Source organism: Scyliorhinus torazame, chromosome 4, assembly GCF_047496885.1.
Source record: "Scyliorhinus torazame isolate Kashiwa2021f chromosome 4, sScyTor2.1, whole genome shotgun sequence".
In the NCBI taxonomy this organism is placed as follows: domain Eukaryota; kingdom Metazoa; phylum Chordata; class Chondrichthyes; order Carcharhiniformes; family Scyliorhinidae; genus Scyliorhinus; species Scyliorhinus torazame.
The window spans coordinates 305,233,395-305,240,894 of NC_092710.1; the positions used below are offsets into that span (position 1 = coordinate 305,233,395).

Genomic DNA, 7,500 nt, shown 5'->3' on the forward strand with positions numbered 1-7,500 from the left:
TTGTGGCATTGGGGCTGGTGTGGAAAGCGAAGGAAGAGAGAGCTGGCTTGCATTGCCTGCCTGACCCTTGTGCTGGCTGTGCTGAGAGAAGTGCGCAGCGTTGCAATGTGGAAAGGCAGCAGCGTGCAGGCGGCAGGCTGGTGTGAGGTGGGCGGGGCTTGCAGTTTTCCTTGGGGAGGTGGAGAAGAAAAAAGAGAGCTAGGTGGGGACGGCATGAAGGGGAGCGAGTATCAGGCATATAGGCTAGAATTAGCAGGAGAAGGAGAGAAAGAGTAGGAGAAGTAGAAGTAGAAGTAGAAAAAGAGAGAGAAAAAATTGAAAACAACCGGAAAGAAGAAGTGGCGAGGGTGCTAGGGTGGCCAGCTTGAATAGGCGAGAAGACGGTGCTGCAGCTGCCTACGGCCATACTAGTCTGAAAACGCCCGATCTCGTCTGATCTCGGAAGCTAAGCAGACTCAGGCCTGGTTAGTACTTGGATGGGAGACCGCCTGGGAATACCAGGTGCAGTAGGCTTTTGCGGCCAGCAGTGACTGCTCACGCCAAGCACTCTCCACACCAGAGGCAGGCCAACCTTTTGCTGCTCTCTGCGTCCTCGCCATTCCTCCCAACACTTGCCTGCGGGCTCAACTCAGGCAGGCGGCTTGGTCGGGCCATTCAGCTGCTGCAGCTTTGCCGGGCCTTTGCAACGCAGCACGGTTGTGTGCCTTGGCGTGCTGCACTTTGATGGGCACGCCAGCTGGCCCGTGTGGCCGCAAGCCAGTGTGTCGGCAGGACGTTCTCTCTCCTAGCCTGAAGGCGCCGCATGAATGCAAGTTGTGGCATTGGGGCTGGTGTGGAAAGCGAAGGAAGAGAGAGCTGGCTTGCATTGCCTGCCTGACCCTTGTGCTGGCTGTGCTGAGAGAAGTGCGCAGCGTTGCAATGTGGAAAGGCAGCAGCGTGCAGGCGGCAGGCTGGTGTGAGGTGGGCGGGGCTTGCAGTTTTCATTGGGGAGGTGGAGAAGAAAAAAGAGAGCCAAGTGGGGACGGCATGAAGGGGAGCGAGTATCAGGCATATAGGCTAGAATTAGCAGGTGAAGGAGAGAAAGAGGAGGAGAAGTAGAAGTAGAAGTAGAAAAAGAGAGAGAAAAAATTGAAAACAACCGGAAAGAAGAAGTGGCGAGGTTGCTAGGGTGGCCAGCTTGAATAGGCGAGAAGACGGCGGTGCAGATGCCTACGGCCATACTAGTCTGAAAACGCCCGATCTCGTCTGATCTCGGAAGCTAAGCAGACTCAGGCCTGGTTAGTACTTGGATGGGAGACCGCCTGGGAATACCAGGTGCAGTAGGCTTTTGTGGCCAGCAGAGACTGCTCACGCCAAGCACTCTCCACACCAGAGGCAGGCCAACCTTTTGCTGCTCTCTGCGTCCTCGCCATTCCTCCCAACACTTGCCTGCGGGCTCAACTCAGGCAGGCGGCTTGGTCGGGCCATTCAGCTGCTGCAGCTTTGCCGGGCCTTTGCAACGCAGCACGGTTGTGTGCCTTGGCGTGCTGCACTTTGATGGGCACGCCAGCTGGCCCGTGTGGCCGCAAGCCAGTGTGTCGGCAGGACGTTCTCTCTCCTAGCCTGAAGGCGCCGCATGAATGCAAGTTGTGGCATTGGGGCTGGTGTGGAAAGCGAAGGAAGAGAGAGCTGGCTTGCATTGCCTGCCTGACCCTTGTGCTGGCTGTGCTGAGAGAAGTGCGCAGCGTTGCAATGTGGAAAGGCAGCAGCGTGCAGGCGGCAGGCTGGTGTGAGGTGGGCGGGGCTTGCAGTTTTCATTGGGGAGGTGGAGAAGAAAAAAGAGAGCCAAGTGGGGACGGCATGAAGGGGAGCGAGTATCAGGCATATAGGCTAGAATTAGCAGGTGAAGGAGAGAAAGAGGAGGAGAAGTAGAAGTAGAAGTAGAAAAAGAGAGAGAAAAAATTGAAAACAACCGGAAAGAAGAAGTGGCGAGGTTGCTAGGGTGGCCAGATTGAATAGGCGAGAAGACGGTGGTGCAGATGCCTACGGCCATACTAGTCTGAAAATGCCCGATCTCGTCTGATCTCGGAAGCTAAGCAGACTCAGGCCTGGTTAGTACTTGGATGGGAGACCGCCTGGGAATACCAGGTGCAGTAGGCTTTTGCGGCCAGCAGAGACTGCTCACGCCAAGCACTCTCCACACCAGAGGCAGGCCAACCTTTTGCTGCTCTCTGCGTCCTCGCCATTCCTCCCAACACTTGCCTGCGGGCTCAACTCAGGCAGGCGGCTTGGTCGGGCCATTCAGCTGCTGCAGCTTTGCCGGGCCTTTGCAACGCAGCACGGTTGTGTGCCTTGGCGTGCTGCACTTTGATGGGCACGCCAGCTGGCCCGTGTGGCCGCAAGCCAGTGTGTCGGCAGGACGTTCTCTCTCCTAGCCTGAAGGCGCCGCATGAATGCAAGTTGTGGCATTGGGGCTGGTGTGGAAAGCGAAGGAAGAGAGAGCTGGCTTGCATTGCCTGCCTGACCCTTGTGCTGGCTGTGCTGAGAGAAGTGCGCAGCGTTGCAATGTGGAAAGGCAGCAGCGTGCAGGCGGCAGGCTGGTGTGAGGTGGGCGGGGCTTGCAGTTTTCCTTGGGGAGGTGGAGAAGAAAAAAGAGAGCTAGGTGGGGACGGCATGAAGGGGAGCGAGTATCAGGCATATAGGCTAGAATTAGCAGGAGAAGGAGAGAAAGAGTAGGAGAAGTAGAAGTAGAAGTAGAAAAAGAGAGAGAAAAAATTGAAAACAACCGGAAAGAAGAAGTGGCGAGGGTGCTAGGGTGGCCAGCTTGAATAGGCGAGAAGACGGTGCTGCAGCGGCCTACGGCCATACTAGTCTGAAAACGCCCGATCTCGTCTGATCTCGGAAGCTAAGCAGACTCAGGCCTGGTTAGTACTTGGATGGGAGACCGCCTGGGAATACCAGGTGCAGTAGGCTTTTGCGGCCAGCAGTGACTGCTCACGCCAAGCACTCTCCACACCAGAGGCAGGCCAACCTTTTGCTGCTCTCTGCGTCCTCGCCATTCCTCCCAACACTTGCCTGCGGGCTCAACTCAGGCAGGCGGCTTGGTCGGGCCATTCAGCTGCTGCAGCTTTGCCGGGCCTTTGCAACGCAGCACGGTTGTGTGCCTTGGCGTGCTGCACTTTGATGGGCACGCCAGCTGGCCCGTGTGGCCGCAAGCCAGTGTGTCGGCAGGACGTTCTCTCTCCTAGCCTGAAGGCGCCGCATGAATGCAAGTTGTGGCATTGGGGCTGGTGTGGAAAGCGAAGGAAGAGAGAGCTGGCTTGCATTGCCTGCCTGACCCTTGTGCTGGCTGTGCTGAGAGAAGTGCGCAGCGTTGCAATGTGGAAAGGCAGCAGCGTGCAGGCGGCAGGCTGGTGTGAGGTGGGCGGGGCTTGCAGTTTTCATTGGGGAGGTGGAGAAGAAAAAAGAGAGCCAAGTGGGGACGGCATGAAGGGGAGCGAGTATCAGGCATATAGGCTAGAATTAGCAGGTGAAGGAGAGAAAGAGGAGGAGAAGTAGAAGTAGAAGTAGAAAAAGAGAGAGAAAAAATTGAAAACAACCGGAAAGAAGAAGTGGCGAGGTTGCTAGGGTGGCCAGATTGAATAGGCGAGAAGACGGTGGTGCAGATGCCTACGGCCATACTAGTCTGAAAACGCCCGATCTCGTCTGATCTCGGAAGCTAAGCAGACTCAGGCCTGGTTAGTACTTGGATGGGAGACCGCCTGGGAATACCAGGTGCAGTAGGCTTTTGCGGCCAGCAGAGACTGCTCACGCCAAGCACTCTCCACACCAGAGGCAGGCCAACCTTTTGCTGCTCTCTGCGTCCTCGCCATTCCTCCCAACACTTGCCTGCGGGCTCAACTCAGGCAGGCGGCTTGGTCGGGCCATTCAGCTGCTGCAGCTTTGCCGGGCCTTTGCAACGCAGCACGGTTGTGTGCCTTGGCGTGCTGCACTTTGATGGGCACGCCAGCTGGCCCGTGTGGCCGCAAGCCAGTGTGTCGGCAGGACGTTCTCTCTCCTAGCCTGAAGGCGCCGCATGAATGCAAGTTGTGGCATTGGGGCTGGTGTGGAAAGCGAAGGAAGAGAGAGCTGGCTTGCATTGCCTGCCTGACCCTTGTGCTGGCTGTGCTGAGAGAAGTGCGCAGCGTTGCAATGTGGAAAGGCAGCAGCGTGCAGGCGGCAGGCTGGTGTGAGGTGGGCGGGGCTTGCAGTTTTCCTTGGGGAGGTGGAGAAGAAAAAAGAGAGCTAGGTGGGGACGGCATGAAGGGGAGCGAGTATCAGGCATATAGGCTAGAATTAGCAGGAGAAGGAGAGAAAGAGTAGGAGAAGTAGAAGTAGAAGTAGAAAAAGAGAGAGAAAAAATTGAAAACAACCGGAAAGAAGAAGTGGCGAGGGTGCTAGGGTGGCCAGCTTGAATAGGCGAGAAGACGGTGCTGCAGCTGCCTACGGCCATACTAGTCTGAAAACGCCCGATCTCGTCTGATCTCGGAAGCTAAGCAGACTCAGGCCTGGTTAGTACTTGGATGGGAGACCGCCTGGGAATACCAGGTGCAGTAGGCTTTTGCGGCCAGCAGTGACTGCTCACGCCAAGCACTCTCCACACCAGAGGCAGGCCAACCTTTTGCTGCTCTCTGCGTCCTCGCCATTCCTCCCAACACTTGCCTGCGGGCTCAACTCAGGCAGGCGGCTTGGTCGGGCCATTCAGCTGCTGCAGCTTTGCCGGGCCTTTGCAACGCAGCACGGTTGTGTGCCTTGGCGTGCTGCACTTTGATGGGCACGCCAGCTGGCCCGTGTGGCCGCAAGCCAGTGTGTCGGCAGGACGTTCTCTCTCCTAGCCTGAAGGCGCCGCATGAATGCAAGTTGTGGCATTGGGGCTGGTGTGGAAAGCGAAGGAAGAGAGAGCTGGCTTGCATTGCCTGCCTGACCCTTGTGCTGGCTGTGCTGAGAGAAGTGCGCAGCGTTGCAATGTGGAAAGGCAGCAGCGTGCAGGCGGCAGGCTGGTGTGAGGTGGGCGGGGCTTGCAGTTTTCATTGGGGAGGTGGAGAAGAAAAAAGAGAGCCAAGTGGGGACGGCATGAAGGGGAGCGAGTATCAGGCATATAGGCTAGAATTAGCAGGTGAAGGAGAGAAAGAGGAGGAGAAGTAGAAGTAGAAGTAGAAAAAGAGAGAGAAAAAATTGAAAACAACCGGAAAAAAGAAGTGGCGAGGTTGCTAGGGTGGCCAGCTTGAATAGGCGAGAAGACGGTGCTGCAGATGCCTATGGCCATACTAGTCTGAAAACGCCCGATCTCGTCTGATCTCGGAAGCTAAGCAGACTCAGGCCTGGTTAGTACTTGGATGGGAGACCGCCTGGGAATACCAGGTGCAGTAGGCTTTTGCGGCCAGCAGAGACTGCTCACGCCAAGCACTCTCCACACCAGAGGCAGGCCAACCTTTTGCTGCTCTCTGCGTCCTCGCCATTCCTCCCAACACTTGCCTGCGGGCTCAACTCAGGCAGGCGGCTTGGTCGGGCCATTCAGCTGCTGCAGCTTTGCCGGGCCTTTGCAACGCAGCATGGTTGTGTGCCTTGGCGTGCTGCACTTTGATGGGCACGCCAGCTGGCACGTGTGGCCGCAAGCCAGTGTGTCGGCAGGACGTTCTCTCTCCTAGCCTGAAGGCGCCGCATGAATGCAAGTTGTGGCATTGGGGCTGGTGTGGAAAGCGAAGGAAGAGAGAGCTGGCTTGCATTGCCTGCCTGACCCTTGTGCTGGCTGTGCTGAGAGAAGTGCGCAGCGTTGCAATGTGGAAAGGCAGCAGCGTGCAGGCGGCAGGCTGGTGTGAGGTGGGCGGGGCTTGCAGTTTTCATTGGGGAGGTGGAGAAGAAAAAAGAGAGCCAAGTGGGGACGGCATGAAGGGGAGCGAGTATCAGGCATATAGGCTAGAATTAGCAGGTGAAGGAGAGAAAGAGGAGGAGAAGTAGAAGTAGAAGTAGAAAAAGAGAGAGAAAAAATTGAAAACAACCGGAAAGAAGAAGTGGCGAGGTTGCTAGGGTGGCCAGCTTGAATAGGCGAGAAGACGGTGGTGCAGATGCCTACGGCCATACTAGTCTGAAAACGCCCGATCTCGTCTGATCTCGGAAGCTAAGCAGACTCAGGCCTGGTTAGTACTTGGATGGGAGACCGCCTGGGAATACCAGGTGCAGTAGGCTTTTGCGGCCAGCAGAGACTGCTCACGCCAAGCACTCTCCACACCAGAGGCAGGCCAACCTTTTGCTGCTCTCTGCGTCCTCGCCATTCCTCCCAACACTTGCCTGCGGGCTCAACTCAGGCAGGCGGCTTGGTCGGGCCATTCAGCTGTTGCAGCTTTGCCGGGCCTTTGCAACGCAGCACGGTTGTGTGCCTTGGCGTGCTGCACTTTGATGGGCACGCCAGCTGGCCCGTGTGGCCGCAAGCCAGTGTGTCGGCAGGACGTTCTCTCTCCTAGCCTGAAGGCGCCGCATGAATGCAAGTTGTGGCATTGGGGCTGGTGTGGAAAGCGAAGGAAGAGAGAGCTGGCTTGCATTGCCTGCCTGACCCTTGTGCTGGCTGTGCTGAGAGAAGTGCGCAGCGTTGCAATGTGGAAAGGCAGCAGCGTGCAGGCGGCAGGCTGGTGTGAGGTGGGCGGGGCTTGCAGTTTTCCTTGGGGAGGTGGAGAAGAAAAAAGAGAGCTAGGTGGGGACGGCATGAAGGGGAGCGAGTATCAGGCATATAGGCTAGAATTAGCAGGAGAAGGAGAGAAAGAGTAGGAGAAGTAGAAGTAGAAGTAGAAAAAGAGAGAGAAAAAATTGAAAACAACCGGAAAGAAGAAGTGGCGAGGGTGCTAGGGTGGCCAGCTTGAATAGGCGAGAAGACGGTGCTGCAGCTGCCTACGGCCATACTAGTCTGAAAACGCCCGATCTCGTCTGATCTCGGAAGCTAAGCAGACTCAGGCCTGGTTAGTACTTGGATGGGAGACCGCCTGGGAATACCAGGTGCAGTAGGCTTTTGCGGCCAGCAGTGACTGCTCACGCCAAGCACTCTCCACACCAGAGGCAGGCCAACCTTTTGCTGCTCTCTGCGTCCTCGCCATTCCTCCCAACACTTGCCTGCGGGCTCAACTCAGGCAGGCGGCTTGGTCGGGCCATTCAGCTGCTGCAGCTTTGCCGGGCCTTTGCAACGCAGCACGGTTGTGTGCCTTGGCGTGCTGCACTTTGATGGGCACGCCAGCTGGCCCGTGTGGCCGCAAGCCAGTGTGTCGGCAGGACGTTCTCTCTCCTAGCCTGAAGGCGCCGCATGAATGCAAGTTGTGGCATTGGGGCTGGTGTGGAAAGCGAAGGAAGAGAGAGCTGGCTTGCATTGCCTGCCTGACCCTTGTGCTGGCTGTGCTGAGAGAAGTGCGCAGCGTTGCAATGTGGAAAGGCAGCAGCGTGCAGGCGGCAGGCTGGTGTGAGGTGGGCGGGGCTTGCAGTTTTCCTTGGGGAGGTGGA

At 57.1% G+C, this 7,500-nt stretch overlaps 9 non-coding genes across 9 annotated transcripts; all 9 read left to right on the forward strand.

Annotated features, from left to right (window-relative positions):
* Positions 1 to 394: 394 nt before the first annotated feature.
* Positions 395 to 513, forward strand: LOC140412785 (5S ribosomal RNA). The gene has a single exon (XR_011941972.1). It is a non-coding gene; the product is annotated as a 5S ribosomal RNA (ribosomal RNA).
* Positions 514 to 1,207: 694 nt separating this feature from the next.
* LOC140412786 (5S ribosomal RNA) lies at positions 1,208 to 1,326 on the forward strand. The gene has a single exon (XR_011941973.1). It is a non-coding gene; the product is annotated as a 5S ribosomal RNA (ribosomal RNA).
* Positions 1,327 to 2,020: 694 nt separating this feature from the next.
* LOC140413427 (5S ribosomal RNA) lies at positions 2,021 to 2,139 on the forward strand. Its single transcript, XR_011942595.1, has one exon. It is a non-coding gene; the product is annotated as a 5S ribosomal RNA (ribosomal RNA).
* A 694-nt stretch (positions 2,140 to 2,833) lies between these two features.
* Positions 2,834 to 2,952, forward strand: LOC140412787 (5S ribosomal RNA). The gene has a single exon (XR_011941974.1). It is a non-coding gene; the product is annotated as a 5S ribosomal RNA (ribosomal RNA).
* A 694-nt stretch (positions 2,953 to 3,646) lies between these two features.
* LOC140412788 (5S ribosomal RNA) lies at positions 3,647 to 3,765 on the forward strand. The gene has a single exon (XR_011941975.1). It is a non-coding gene; the product is annotated as a 5S ribosomal RNA (ribosomal RNA).
* A 694-nt stretch (positions 3,766 to 4,459) lies between these two features.
* Positions 4,460 to 4,578, forward strand: LOC140412789 (5S ribosomal RNA). The gene has a single exon (XR_011941976.1). It is a non-coding gene; the product is annotated as a 5S ribosomal RNA (ribosomal RNA).
* A 694-nt stretch (positions 4,579 to 5,272) lies between these two features.
* On the forward strand, positions 5,273 to 5,391 carry LOC140413316 (5S ribosomal RNA). The gene has a single exon (XR_011942489.1). It is a non-coding gene; the product is annotated as a 5S ribosomal RNA (ribosomal RNA).
* A 694-nt stretch (positions 5,392 to 6,085) lies between these two features.
* On the forward strand, positions 6,086 to 6,204 carry LOC140412791 (5S ribosomal RNA). Its single transcript, XR_011941978.1, has one exon. It is a non-coding gene; the product is annotated as a 5S ribosomal RNA (ribosomal RNA).
* Positions 6,205 to 6,898: 694 nt separating this feature from the next.
* On the forward strand, positions 6,899 to 7,017 carry LOC140412792 (5S ribosomal RNA). The gene has a single exon (XR_011941979.1). It is a non-coding gene; the product is annotated as a 5S ribosomal RNA (ribosomal RNA).
* Positions 7,018 to 7,500: the final 483 nt, after the last annotated feature.